This window comes from Pyxicephalus adspersus, chromosome 7 (genome assembly GCF_032062135.1).
Source record: "Pyxicephalus adspersus chromosome 7, UCB_Pads_2.0, whole genome shotgun sequence".
Classification (NCBI taxonomy): Eukaryota; Metazoa; Chordata; class Amphibia; order Anura; family Pyxicephalidae; genus Pyxicephalus; species Pyxicephalus adspersus.
In genome coordinates this window covers 41,681,303-41,696,396 of record NC_092864.1, presented here as the reverse complement: position 1 = coordinate 41,696,396, position 15,094 = coordinate 41,681,303, and the positions used below count along the sequence as shown (strand labels likewise).

The following is a 15,094-nucleotide window of genomic DNA, read 5'->3' as shown; positions in this document are numbered from 1 at the left end:
GTGTGTGTGTGTTCCTGCCTTGTGGTGTAGTATTTTAGGGGGCTCACCCGCAGTGAAAACCACACAGTTGGCAGCTCCCAGGTGCACAGCAATCTGCTGTTATGTGCACAGTAGCAGCAAACTGCACAGCAGGTAACCACAAATCTTTCAACAACCAGCATGAATCTTCAAATAACCACATGACCAATAGAGGCTTGTCATGTTTGGGAACCACACTGTGATCTACTGCAAAAGCATGTTAAAAAAAAAAAAAAAAATTGGTTCGCAACCATGTCTGGGGGCTGAGCTCATGGCAGAACATTGCAGCTCAACACAGGTCAGGAATAGTCATTAAGACTTTATTCTAATTACAAATATTTTTTCATGTTAGGTGGATGCTTAATACCCTAAATGTATGAGGCTACGTACACACATGCGATTTGTGGTTTGAAAGGAACCTTTCCAACACTAAAAGACTGGAAGATGCATGAATGGGTGCTGCACATACAGCGCCGCTCTCCTCTATGAAGAGGAAAGGAACGACGGGGCGGCAACCCGCTGCGCTTTCTCCCCATTCACCTTCATTACGATTGTTCGTCATCCTTGGGTGACAGACAATGAGCGCTATACACATGGCAGAATTCTCATCCAATATTAGCCGAGGCGATAATCAGACAAGAATCATCTGACGTGTGTACGTAGCCTTACTCAGGAATTTATTACCTCTGACAGAGATGACCATACACTCCCTGACAATGCCTTTATATGCTTTTCACTCCAGAAGCATGATGTCATTTTTGTTTAGGCAATATCCAGCATCACAGTCTACTTCCTGCACTGGGATAATTGCTCTGATATTGCACAACTTGTTCTTCGCTGTGTACAATATGAAACAGATCAGTGTCCTGCTCCAGACTTCTCCACTTGCCACAAAATTACAGTGTAGAAGACTGATCATTGTAGAAGAGCAGACTGAAGAAATGCTTCCTATTGCCTGCAGCAATAAATGACAACATCCAAAAAAATAATCACACAACACAAGGACTGCTTCATAAAAGGTAAAGGCCAATTTTGTTCATGAATCTATGAATAAGTCACTTACATACCAAACCAATAATACAAGCAATGTACAACTTGCAAAAACTAAAACCACATATAATCCACATATAGTCTTCTTTATATAAGGATTTTTTTTAACTGTCTCTTGCACCAACCTAGATCATCTGAATGTACCACAATATAAGGTGCAACCCTCAAAACTCATCTCTAATGGGGAAAAATGCAATCTAAATAGTTTGCTGTATGTTTAGTGTATTCCGCCATGATATGCTCAGACAAGATATTGGGCCATAAATGGTTATAGCAGTCATATTATTCCTCATACACTTAGAACACATGGTAATGCTAACTGCACATGCCGGAAATACTTCAGCAACCACGGCAGTCCTCCTAGGATATGGAACTGCCAAAAGAGGTCCTGAATCCAAAGATTAATAGCAAACCAGTAAGTAAAGCTATACAATGGAATCAATGTAGGAGTTGATTAAATAGAGAGCCAACTGTAAGAGCCAACCATACAAAGTAGTGATAACCTTATCTGCTAGATCACAAAAACTTACAATAGCTGGTAAAGGATTACAATGCAAATCATGCAGGCTGCAGGGTCGATCACTGGTAAACAAATAGCAATGTGGATGAAAACCTCTATCACCCGTGCAATACAACAGTGGAATGTGTAGGTAAACATGATCACTGGGTACCAGAACCCCAGGTCTAACAAAGTGTTCACGGTGCTACAAATTCAGCTGTTGGTTTATGAAGTTTATGGCTAGCTAGTTCAGGAAATGGTGAGTGAAAGAAGGACCCAACTGTGGTGTGGCTACATATACTACAACTAAAGCAGGGGTGGGCAAACTTTTAGGCTCAGGAGCCACAATATAATTTAACAGACAGGCCAGGCCAGTATCAGATGGATGGGAGGCCAGCTGTAATATCTGAAGCTAGTAAAGTATTTCTTGTATTAAAAGAGGAATAGACTGCAGAGATGGAGACATAATCCTGCCCCTGTACAAAGCATTGGTCAGACCACATCTGGAATATGCAGTCCAGTTTTGGGCACCAGTTCACAAAAAGGACATTGTGGAATTGGAGAGAGTGCAGAGAAGGGCAACTAAACTAATAAAAGGAATGGAGGAGCTCAGCTATGAGGAGAGATTAGCTGAACTGAATCTATTCTCCCCTGAGAAGAGACGTTTAAGGGGGGATATGATCACCCTGTATAAATATATAAATGGTCCATATAGAGAACTCTCTCCCCCATTATTCACTTTGAGATCATTACAAAGAACAAGATGGCACTCTTTGCGTCTGGAGGAAAAGAAGTTTAAGCTCTGGATAAGGAAGGGATTCTTTATTGTAAGGTCTGTGAAAATGTGGAATCGTCTCCCTCAGGAAGTAGTTTCAGCAACTACTATAGATAGCTTTAAGAAAAAGCTGGATGATTTTCTAGAAGCACAGAATATAACTGGGTATTAAGGATTTAAAGTAAAAATAACAATGACTGTTGATCTGGGGAACATCCGATTGCCTCATGGAATCAGGAAGGAATTTTTTTTCCCCTGTTGAAGCAAATTGTACCAGGGTATTTTTTTGCCTTCCTCTGGACCAACTATGTCCTATAGGGTTCTTTATCTGGGGTATGTTTATTTCCCTAGTGGTTGAACTTGATGGACTTATGTCTTTTTTTAACCTAACCTACTATGTAACTATATAACTATGTAAGTGTTTGGCTATGTACACATTTCAGGTGATTCTCGCTTTAAAGCCAATATCGGACGGGAATCTGACGTGTGCACAGTGGCCGTCCGATGTCATTCATGGATGACGGATCCAAGAACAATGGCAATGAAAGTGAAGGGGAGAGAGCGCAGCAGAGTGCCGCTCCGTTGTTCTCCCCCTGCCCTCTCCAAATAGTAGAATGGTGCTGTATGTACTTCGCTTGTTCATGCATATTTCAGTCTTTTGCTGTTGGAAAGGATCGAGAAATATCCTTTCCAATGACAAAAATCCAGCGTGGGTAAGCAGCCTTTGTGCGAACCAAAATAAAACGTAAAAGCCATTACTAAAAAGTAAAAGAAAACTTACATTTAATTTCAGTGAGAACAGTGATGTTAGTCATCTTTTTTGCCACTGGATAATTTTGTACCAATACTTGACGGGCTGGATCAAAATGCCCAACAGGCCATATATGGCCCAAAGGACGTAGTTTGCACATGCCTGATCTAAAGCAGGGGTGTCAAACATTGGCCTTGGGGGCCCAATCGGCCCCCAAATGAATTCTAAATATGAACTGCAGCTGGCCCGCCGCTGCATTGAAATAGCGACACTACTACAATTCCCGGCATCATTCGCGTCTATAGACCAGTGGGCTCTCTGCCTATGCGTGGCCCCGCATTGGACTGTTTTATAGACACAAGTAATGCCGGGAATTTTAGTAGCAGTGCTATTTCAATTAGGAGGGAATTCAAGCCCCGCATTGGCCGCGTCTGGCGTTTCCAACATCCCCCCAGCTGTAATTTTCCTTGCTACTCCAAGTCATTGACTTGAATGGTTGGATTTTCATAAAAGAAAATCATTATTATTGTTAGCCTGTGCAAAAAGTTTACAATTGAAATTTAACTCAGAAGGCTACAAATAGAGAAAGAGGCATAATAATTGTTTCTTAAATAAAATTTCCTCAATTTTTTCAGTAAATTTCATGGTTGGCCCACAACTTTGTCTAAGTTTTTAATTTTGGTCCTCTGTGTATTTAAGTTTGACACCCCTGATCTAAAGCATTTCATCACAGCTTCCTCAGAGGAGTTTGCCTTTAAAAATTAATTGTGTACATCTCTTATATTCACAAAGCGTAAAAGGACTCTGGAATTTTCCTGTAATTCAATGACTCTGCAATGTACTCCTTCAAGAAGAGGCACCCGAGCCAGAAAAACAAAGAACCATTGCATTGATGAATCTGTGAGGGTCATTAGTGAAGAACAGGTGAGTACAACAAATGGAAAAACAAAACCCCACATGCCAGGGACTGACTTACCCAAGCTGTTCTTACATATTGTTATGGTTCACTTGTAATGAAGACTTTATAATATCGCTCAGCATGTACAGTTTCTTTCCTGAGGATTGCACGGTTTGCACTATGCAAGAGTCACCACGAGTACAGATTAGGGGGACATCAGGAGCAATTTTCTGTCAAAATAAAGAATTAATGCTTTACAATGGGTTCACAGACTGAAAAAAAAATATATACAATCTAACTCTATCTACTACTACTATAACTACTTGATTACTTTGTCAGACCTGGGACTTAACATAACAGGCCTGCTCAGGAGTCTCGGGATACATGTTCAGTCTTGAATGACACGGGAAAATTAGTTATGATTTCACTGGCCAAAACTGTAGTCTGTAGAAACGGGATGTATTAAAGAAAAAGTAAAGAGAAGCACAGAAGTCTGCCAAGTCACCATAAAAAAAGCAGGTCTAAGCAAACCAGAACGAAAACAAATGTGCGAGGAATCTCCCGTGTCCCTCCCAACAAACAATCCAGCAGAGAGAGTATTTTACACCCCGCCGATTACCAATGGCCTGTGGACGCCAGAGATACACAAGCTTACATCTGCCTGCATGATGCGCCATTCACAGGATGTCATCACTTCACAGTAATGTCAACATGATCGTGTAGAATTAGCTGCAGATAATAAATCATGGATTTATAACATTTTATCATAGCATCCATTGTTAGTAAGTCAAGTCCTAACAAAACTGTTATTTTAGCTTCCAGGGGATGTTTGCAGGCTGAATCCCCACTTACTCTTCAAAGCTTTGAAGAACAAAAATGAGATTTACCAACTGGTGATTCTGAACATACACAGCTAAGACTGGGGCAAAACAGACATTAGATGCAAGCACCTATCATTATCATACAACAGACAAAAATACAAGTTCATTCAGAAATAAAAATGTAATGGACAAACTTCAGAGAGGAGTCAGTCAAGCAGCCTGTTGCAGTGTGTGCACATATAAAATTCCAGCTTTTATAATGATAGGACATTTTATGTATATGTTTAGAATAACTACACCTGGGCACGGAGAACAGTAGTACACAGAACTCGTGTAACGTCTCAGCTTTTTGTAGTTCCCATGCATGGGTGTGGTGCAAACAACAGTACTGCAGCATAGAAAGTAAACCGGTGCTGCAGTCCGAATTTATTCTAATTATGAGTATAACAATTTTTCTAAGCTACAGCCTGTTCACAACTATTTACTCCATACAATTCATTCACACAGATCAAAATAGCAAATATGTAAGTGTTCTTTGGCAGATCAAGTCTCCCTTCTCTTACTGGAATCCTATGCTGGTGATTTTGTGGGGTAGATGTTTCCCTAGTATTCTGCTTGATCCAGTTTGGTTGTTTTGTAATCTTACTAGTTCATTCATATTTTTAGGTTAGGCAGTAAATGTTAGCAGTAAAACTCAGTAATTCAAGTTTATCATTCCAAAACCAACAGCAAAATTTCAAGAACATGTGGGTTAAGTCATCACAGGCTGGAGTTTTTCGATAAGCTCGGAAATTCATCATGCAGAAGGTATGGAATGTTGTGTATTGACAGAGGATTTCAAAGCGTAGCACAAAATCTTAAATTCTCTCCCTTAGAAAGCAGACTACAGAAGTGACTGTATGACAGCCAAACCAGGCAAGCAGCATTTGCAGAAAAAGGTCCTATATATTTCTCCTGTAATGATTTTCGCTAGCACAAAAATCAGACCTTCAGATACAAATAGAAAAAACAGACTACCTGGCTCAGAAACATGCATTGCACTAGGGCAAACTTTTTGAGAGTTCTTAGGAGATATAATATCCTTTATTAATGGGTGAGGACAGAACTTTTAAACTACACCGACTAAAGACTTACCATAGCCTCTCATCCAGAAAGCAAGACGTAATTCACTTTCAAAAAAAGTACAAAAATTTCTCCCAGCTACCAGCACAAATCCCTTTCACAGAAGTCAACTACTATGGTGGTAAGCCGTAGGTGCATTTGAACACACCGAAATAGTAGTGAAGGGTTTGTTTATATTTCTTTATCCAGCAGAGAACTTTCACATAGCTGTGATTTGAGCACAAAAATCACTTCTATTCTTTAACTGTGTCACTGCTGCCACGGCCTACAAATTTCTTACCACCTGGCTTAAAAAAAATTTCTGGGTGAACACTGAACTACAATAGTTTACTAGATTCACACCCTTGATCATAAAAAGATCTGGCCATCTTTTCACTGACAGGATTTACTCTCGAAGCACTCACATGATTTAGGGCCAAAACCTAGGGCATGTAGAGGTCCACCAAGGCAAAGACCAATAGAAGGTAATTATTAATCAGGCAGGTTTGAAAAACAAAAAAACAAAAACAAAAACGGGGTTTAAAGGGCTCTTTTAAATGAGCAGAAAGTAGGAGCAAGCAAAATAGTACGAGGAAGACCATTCCAGAGAGTGGTGGGCAGCTCTAGAAAAGTCAAATTGATCACTAATAAACATTTTATGCGAAAATTGATAATATGCAGATCACAGTGCTTCAACTGCAAAATATGCAGTGTTAGGCAATGTACACACCTGCAATAATTGTGGTTGGAAAGGATCTTTTACAATCCACGATGCATGAACGAGCGCTGTACATACAGCACCATTCTGCTCTATGGAGAGGGGAGGAGGGAGAACGAAGGAGCGGCACGCTTCTGCACTCTTTCCCCCTTTATTTCCATTGCAATCGTTCGTCGTCCATCGTCCCACCAGGAAGATTCTCGTCCGATATCAGCCCTGAGATGATAACCACTGCACGTGTGACTTAGCCTTAGAGCTTAGGATTGCGGAATTGACCTCCTCGATCATGATAATTGCAAAAGCTAGGCCAAATGCTAGTTGACAGTCTGAAGCTCTAAATAATTTGGGACACCGATTTATAACAGGCACGCAGATAGAGATATTTTTCTTCATTGAAACATTTTTGCATGTTTGTTCCAGGTCACCAATTCATGGAAATAGCAATATACAACTGTTTTTTTGGATTAAAACTTTACTATCAATATCTAATTGGAAAAGGGTTTTAAGTGTCTGAAACTTCACTTTAAGGCCTAATAACCACACCTCAACCCATGCAAATAAACTTCCCGTAGAACCATACCGTAGCTTAGCAACAAGTACTAATGGTGCAATGTGCTGCAGACCACTTTACATAATGTGCCTGATTATAATTACGGGAGGTGGATGGCAGGTTTCCTGTACACCAAACCAAGTCTGATGTTATTTACGGTTAAGTATAGGAATCCTATGCAATATACGTTACAATTTATTGTAAAATCGAAGACAAATATAGTAAAAAAAATAAAAATGTATATACATTCTTCTATTTCCATACCAACCAAACCACCCAGAAAAGCAACCATAACCCTGCCAGCAGATCACAGGATGGAGTGATGGAGACCATTGCATTTGTCTGGTACAATAAAACTCACACAAGAGCCGTCACATTCTATTTGGAAGCATTTATTCCTAGGAAACTATTCAACAATACCTATGCAACAGTCCTACAAAAAGGTTTGGGGGGTCATCTATAAAATAACTTTTTAATTGGAGAAATGTATCAGCAGAGTTTTCATAGGACAAAAAAATTCAGGGGAATTTTCTCGCATCAACAAAAACAATAAGCAAAGAAGACAAAACATAACCTACAATGTTGTGTCTGCAAAGGGTTTTGTTCCTCTCCCCTTGAGATAAATGATAAGGGAGTTTTGGAACACAAAAAAAATTGGCACTTCTGAGGTTTTGTGTAGGAGACAGGACTACAGATAATTTTTCATTTTAAGTGCACAACAAGTATTTATCTGTGTTCTCCCTAGTATTCTTTTTAAAGCTGGGTGGGAAGAAGCTGTAAGAGGGTGGCAGCCCTTTTATTATAACACAACTTTTCAGTAACCACCCAAAAACATCCAGGTGGTTACTGAAAAGTGCCGGGTGCTGCACACAGCTAAAATAGGCTGGGGAAAACACTGTATCTAGCAGTAGTTGATGATATTCAAATGGACATGTTCCTGTAATGATGAAGACGTTTTGCACCTCTACAAGTTTCTCCATCAGTTCTGATAAAGTTCTACATCTTAAAAAAAATGATAATACATCCCCCACTGTTCTCAAAAATTTGGGTTTCATTTTTACAACCGCTGAATCCTGAGCCATGCAGAAATGCACAAATGTATATGGCTAAAGGCTAAATTTCAAGCAAGGTACACAGTTAAAACACATAGGAACCATTCAAACTTCCATTGAACTTTATCTTACCAGGCAACAATACAACACATTAATTTTGGTGACTTAATTCTACGCCAAACATAGCACGTAGAACAATACATTGCATTGTATGATATTTGTCACCAACCTGCATTTAAACTGGGATTGGTCAATGCAAAGCAGGATATAGATCAGGCTTTCCAGGCCTTTTTAACATGGGTGGAACCCTTATTTGGATAAACTGATAAATGAACTCAGCAAATTATATGAGGTCCAGTGAGCTGAAGTTAACAAAAAGTCATTAAACAAAGCTATTTGCACCCCCAAACAGTATCAGTAGCCCAAGTTTTAATAAATACCCAAATATCTATTTAACCACAGTACATTTCCTATTTAATTTCTATTATTTGTGTGGATTAATCAAATTTTAAACCTCTTGACAACTTTTGCAAAAGACCATATATTGAAAATCTAAAACCAAATAATATTTTGGGATTAGATCTGCTTTATCAGTATATGCCTGGAGATCCTGCCATGAAGGTTCTTTTTCATGCATTCCTTAGCACAGGGTAAACAAACGTTTCTGAAAAGCCACACAGGCTCTTGTTGGGGACTACAAACAGCAGTGCTGGCACATCCTGTAAAGACATGGTCCATCACTGTCACTAGCAAAAATCTGGCCCAAAGCAAGAATGTGCAGCTGCCACTGTAACAAATTTATGTGGAAAATAGCTGAAAGAGGATGGAGGAGATCATAAAGTTGCAGATAAGGTTAGGGTGTAATGCTGATAAACAGCAGCAAACTAAATAGAATTCCTCTAGGTTTTCCATAGGAGACACGGTTTTATACAAACTAAAACACAGTACACATATAGATGTTTCCTGTGCATGCAGCTTAAACATCCTTGTATTCCTTAACACACTGACAGCAAATTATATATTTTAGCAAACGCATCTTTATGCCAAAAGGTCAGTCAACAGATTATGAAAAAATGTTTTATCCACACAACTTCATCATGGCTTGTAAAAAAATGAGAAAAGCAATTTAAATGCATCTTTACAATTAAACGGCTCTGAGAAGGAAAAAAAACATTGATCAACACCTACTTTTCATTTAAACACAAACAATAAAATTGTATAGATAATATTGATAAAGTCACAGACAGCCACAAACAGCAGATTAGAGTTGGCTGTACTGTGCACAGATCATCATGTTCTCCCCAGCTCCTTTTAGCAGGGTGCACCACCCAGCACTTTTCATTAACTGCCCACCGGTTTTTAGGTGTTTGCTGAAGAGTTGGGTCGCAATACAGGGGCTGGAATTTCTTCCCACGCGACTAAAAAAAATGTCTGGGTTGATGTGTATTGCATTGCTGCAGTTTGCAGAAAGCTTAATAAATTAGTTTAAACTTTAGTTTAAAGGAATACTCAAATAGCTGTGTAGATCCTTTGTAGTGGGCAGTCTGACCACAATGTAAACGAAGAAAATCATCACTTTATACAAACCTTTATTTAAAGAACTCAAGAATGCAAATCTGCTGGTGGGTACTTTGATCTGTGCTCATTTAATGAAGACAAGACTTACTGCTTTCCCTTACCGAGCTTTAAATGAGTTTAAATTGCCAATGGATACCAGAAAAATATAAATCTCACTGCCAGCTAGTGCCTGTGCCATAATAATATAGAAGATAATGTACAACAAGGAGACATGAATATTATACACTATCATTACACAGTAAATGAAAAAGAAAAAACATCATTATTGAACAATATATTACACCAAAATCAATATTGGACAGAACGTGCTGGAGAACAGTTTCTCTAGGATCGCTGGGAAAAGTGGCCATGAAGCTTTTCTGATATGCAATCTCATTTTCACTAAACAACTGCCAAAATGCAGTTCTGAACCCTTTCAATATATATCAGCAGTTAACAGTTTTTCTTAGGTCTCTGAATAATTATGAAGGAGGATTCTAGCAATTTTCTCAGTGTTTCACGGAGCACTTTTAACATCTGAAATGGCCATATAATGGAATCCCTCCACTAAACAGTCTTGAAATGGCTCCCTTACTGTTTCTCTACACCAGAGGTAGGCAAACTGCGGCCTTTAAGCCGGATACAACCTAGCCAGTATTCCAGTCCGGCCTAACGCCCCCCTAGTTACCTATTGTTGGATCTGGCCTAATGAATTGTCGCATCGCTTCTAACCTAGTGTACCTTCTTGACCTCCTGAAATGGCCTAGTAGTCCAAAAAGTTTGCCAACCCCTGGTCTACACCATCTTTACATCATTTGTACAATTTTGTCATTCAAATTGGCTTTTAAGCGGTGCAAGTTCAGACATCACATTATTTTGGGTGTCTCGCTTAAGGATTAACTCACGCTTATGTTAGAAATGAAGTGAGACAAAAATGTAAATAGGTTATAATTATGATGAGAAAAAAAAGATCTGAAATTAGAAGGTGCATTTATTTTAACTACAACAATCCTTACATTACTAGACATATACATAAACTCAGTGTATTCTGCTACCCATGAACAAGTTTGATATCACCAGTCCATCCTGGACTAAATCACCAAATACTAGCCATCATACATTCTTACATCAGAAGAGTTTAAAGACCTGGTGATTACATTTTCTATATAAAACTTACATACTGGTTTTAGTCCCAATAAATAATTAGGTCGGTGTTTCATGCAATTCAGACAGAACGTGATTGGTGAAACAGGATGCTGTACTTTGCTACCTAAAACATCACAGCTCTCTGCCTCGGGACCTTTCAACCTTGGTGCATGCAGTGGGCTGGCTCTTGGGAGAAAACATACAAAATGTTAAAATGCCTGGGGGGGGGGGAACATGTCAGTCGAATGATTTGGGCATTTCTAAGACTGAAAATGCATGCAGGAAGCCCTGGGCAATGGCCATACTTGCTGAACTTCCATGACCGAAAGAACTGAAATACAACTGATAAAAGGGCCAGGCCATGGACAGTACAGCTGGTGAAAGGAGTGCTAAATGATTTTGGATGTCCTCCAATCAGGAAATGAGCTAGACTTCATCTGACTTGTTAAAGCTTAAAAAATGCACAGTATGAGAAGCTCACAGTGTGCAGTAAAAACTGAAGTAGGCAATGTCAGTACAGGACAATAACCTGTGCAATTTCGTGAGTTTGAAGGAAAACCTGTTTTAAAATCTCAAAGCTTCAGATACATCAGGAGCAGGGAGACTATTTACAGCAAGCATTTTTCATAAAAAGCATGCGTGACAGTAACGGTAAACATTCTTTTACTTCTATCCACCCTGTAGTGTAAATTGGAGAATTTGCAGCCCCATTTTAAAAGGCTAACAGATGCCAGAACGACAGTCTTCAAAAGTATGTTCACATCTTTGGGGCTGCCTGCAGTGGGTTCTCATAGCATAAAAAGGACAGGCATTGGGAAAATATTCTGAAATTCATACATCAAGGCCTGCGGCAAGTGAAAAGCAACACAAGCAGAGCCTCTCGTAAACGGTTTGCCTTCCCCAGATATAACAGTATGCTCACCTCCATTGGGAATTGCAGTAGCGAGATGCCAAAGCACAATGGTTTCCAGCTCTTGGCTAACGACCATGACTTGCGGCATTATGTTTACTGGGTCTGCGGTGCTGGAGATTTTTGCTTGTAGTTTGGGCCAAATAACACATTCTCTCGTGAAAAAGCCTGCTATTTAGTCTTAAATTGCCCTTGGAACCGGGGGGATTTATCAATTCAGTCATACAGCCAAGCAATGCTAAACATGAGACTGATTTGATCACTTCATATAAAACCATGCCCCAAGTCACCACTTATTTGTGTTTCTTTTGCATAAAAATCTGTCTCATCTTCTTGTTTCAGTAGTAAATCAGCCACAGATCTGAGAAAACCTGCAAAGTTTACTGCCCAGGACTACAGGTGCAGAAAATAAAGTCCTAGGACATACAATATATGACAAATGACTACTGCTGTTTTTAATGTAGGGGTGTTGGCACCATTTTGATTTTTGCATAAATCCCTCCGGAAGCCAGCCACTGACCACTTCCATGAAGAATTAGGGGAAAGCACTGTGACCGAGTAGTTAGCACTCTGGACTTTGTAGCAATAAGTACCAAGTTCGAATCTCAGCCAGGGCACTATCTACATGGAGTTTGTGTGGGTTTCCTCAGTGTACTCCAGTTTCCTCCCACATGCCAAAAAAATGCGGTTAGATTCACTGACTTCCCCCTAAAATTGTCCTTAGACTGTGGTAATGATATATGATTATCAAGATGGTATAGTTACAGAATTATGCCACAACCTGCTTGCATTACATACAAAAGAAGAGAAATGAGATCACTCTGTCAGAAATAAAACGTGCTCAAAATCTGGCTCAAATAATGAAACCACAAACAACCAGAAGAACACTTTCAAAAGAATTAGAAATAAAAAGGAATTTATTAGAGAACAACTATATGCACAGCTAGGAAGAATACAGATCATTGGTGTCAGTGGTAACTGACCTGAGAGGAACCCCTAGCAAGCTCTGGAGGAACCCCACTGTACAGGTTTCCCTTAAGAATGATTTCAAATTTATAGCAGGCTAACGTCTGTTTCTTTAGAAGGCATTTCACAAAAGAATACCAAGCAGACACACGAGTGTGAAATTGATTCTAAAGAGGCACAAAGCTAAAAATATCAGAAGGTTTTCGTCTACAAGAGTGAATTGATTTTTTTTCACTTGAAAGTATTATGGAATTTTGCATGAAATCTATGTGAAGACTACGGCTAATTCAGAAAGCCATAATAGCGCTATTTAAAGTGAATAAGTAAGGTGAAATACAGGGGATGCCAAAGTGATGGGCACTTATTGGTTTATCCAAGCACCATCATTAATCCTTAAACAGACAAATTGTTTATTAATGACAAAGGGACAATGGATTCTGATAACCCAGCCCTTCCCCCAGCAAGATATGCTCACCAATTTGCATGTCCTGAATAGAAAGGTGACAATGTCTCTTTAAATTATTTACTGTGCACCTGGTGAGTAACCCAATTTCAGGTGTATGCTATAAACAGAGATCTGCTCACTTACTGATCCTTTCCCCCTATTTAACAATCCTTTATTAGGATATTAGGATGGACCACTAGAGACAACCATGTCCAAATGTTCAATTAGGTAAAGTCAAAGGGAAGCTGAGGGCCTCTAAATATTTTATCACGGCTCACACAATATATTTTAGGACTAATTATGATATTTAAAGGTTTTGTAAAATGTCTACCGCTTAGGAGTGTTGTTAGCTTGCTGTTTTTCTTTCACATAACATTCACTTTAGGAGTACAACCCACCACTAAGCATTTGGTTTGTAAGCTTAAACTTGCATTAAACTTATGTCTTTTCTCCGGTATTCCACTAACCCGACTCTCTCCTCTACAATCTATTATGAATGCTGCAGCCAGACTCATCCATCCTTCCCACCGCTCTTCTTCCGCTGCATCTCTTTGCAGTTCTCTACATTAGCTTCCATTTCACCTTAGAATCAAATTCAAGCTCCTGTGCTTTGCCTTCAAATTTTTCCACAGCCCTTGTTCCACTTACCTTTCTGACCTGATAGAAAAATACTCCCCTAGCCGCTCTCCCTCCTCCTCCAATGACCTACTACTGACTTCCTCACTCATAACTCATTGTCACATGCACGGCTTCAAGTCTTTTCTAGAGCTGCCCCGACTCCCTGGAATGGTCTTCCTTGTCCCATTCAGCTTGCTGTTACTTTCTGCTCATTTAAAATAGCCCTAAAAACCCATCTTTGCAAACTTGCCTACCCGTCTTCTTCTGTCTCCTAAAACCCTGACTACTTTCCACAATTCCATATCCCTCTTCCTATTGTGTGCTGCTTCCCCCACCTCCTAGATTGTAAGCTCTTCGGGGCAGGCTCCTCTCCTCCTTCTGTGTCTGTCATTTGCAACCCCTATTTAATGTACAGCGCTGCATAATATGTTGGCGCTATATAAATACTGTTTAATAATAAAGCCTCACTATCACTGGATTTTGATGCTTTAAAATCTTATTAGAGTGCATACAATGACTGCCTGTGCTGTGCTCAGGAGACAGGTACACCTTAACATGGGAGAAAATCCAGAAACCAAAGGCAGACCTACAAGCAATTAGCACACATCTATATCAAGGCAAAGCATGATCGTGAGATCATCCTGCGGTATTTTGGTTGCAGCCAAGACATTTCACTTTCCAAATTCAGCCCGTAAATTACAAACCTGCAATAAACAATACCAGAAGAGCCAACACACGAGGGGGGAATGCAATATCTTTCCAACGGGATACATCTATTTTGGTTTGTGAAGATTGCAGATAATCACATGTATTGTACTGGCTCTCACATATGGAGCTCATTTCAACATTTTGTGGTTCAGCTAATATAAGACTGGTACTTCTACTACAAGATCCAATGCTGCCTCTTTTAGTAACTTTGGTTATTGAAGACTGTCTGAATAAACTTCTGGCATGTCACAAAATAATCAGATAAGTGGTATTTTCCATAGAAAGCTGTATGTTTTGTAATTAGGAAGCAAAAAATGTCCGGACTGTTATTGCCATCAATCGGCTGCAGGGAAAAACAAACCATCTTCAATGGCTACATACGCACGTCAGATGATTCTCATCCGATTATTTCTTCAGCGTCGTTATCGGACGAGAATCTGACATGTGTACAGCGCTCGTCCAAATTCAGGATGGATCCACGAACCATGAACGACTGCAATACAATTCATTT

At 39.6% G+C, this 15,094-nt stretch overlaps 1 protein-coding gene across 9 annotated transcripts in view; it reads right to left on the bottom strand.

Annotated features, from left to right (window-relative positions):
* Positions 1 to 15,094, bottom strand: part of PKP4 (plakophilin 4) — a 180,748-nt gene that overhangs the window by 149,825 nt on the left and 15,829 nt on the right. For 8 of the 9 annotated variants that reach the window (XM_072418185.1, XM_072418187.1, XM_072418186.1 and 5 more), the window contains exon 2: positions 4,070 to 4,221. The exons of the other annotated variant lie outside the window; for it this stretch is intronic. The gene's annotated coding sequence lies outside the window, so the exon portion shown is untranslated. The remainder of the gene's footprint in view (positions 1 to 4,069; positions 4,222 to 15,094) is intronic. 9 annotated transcript variants of the gene reach the window in all.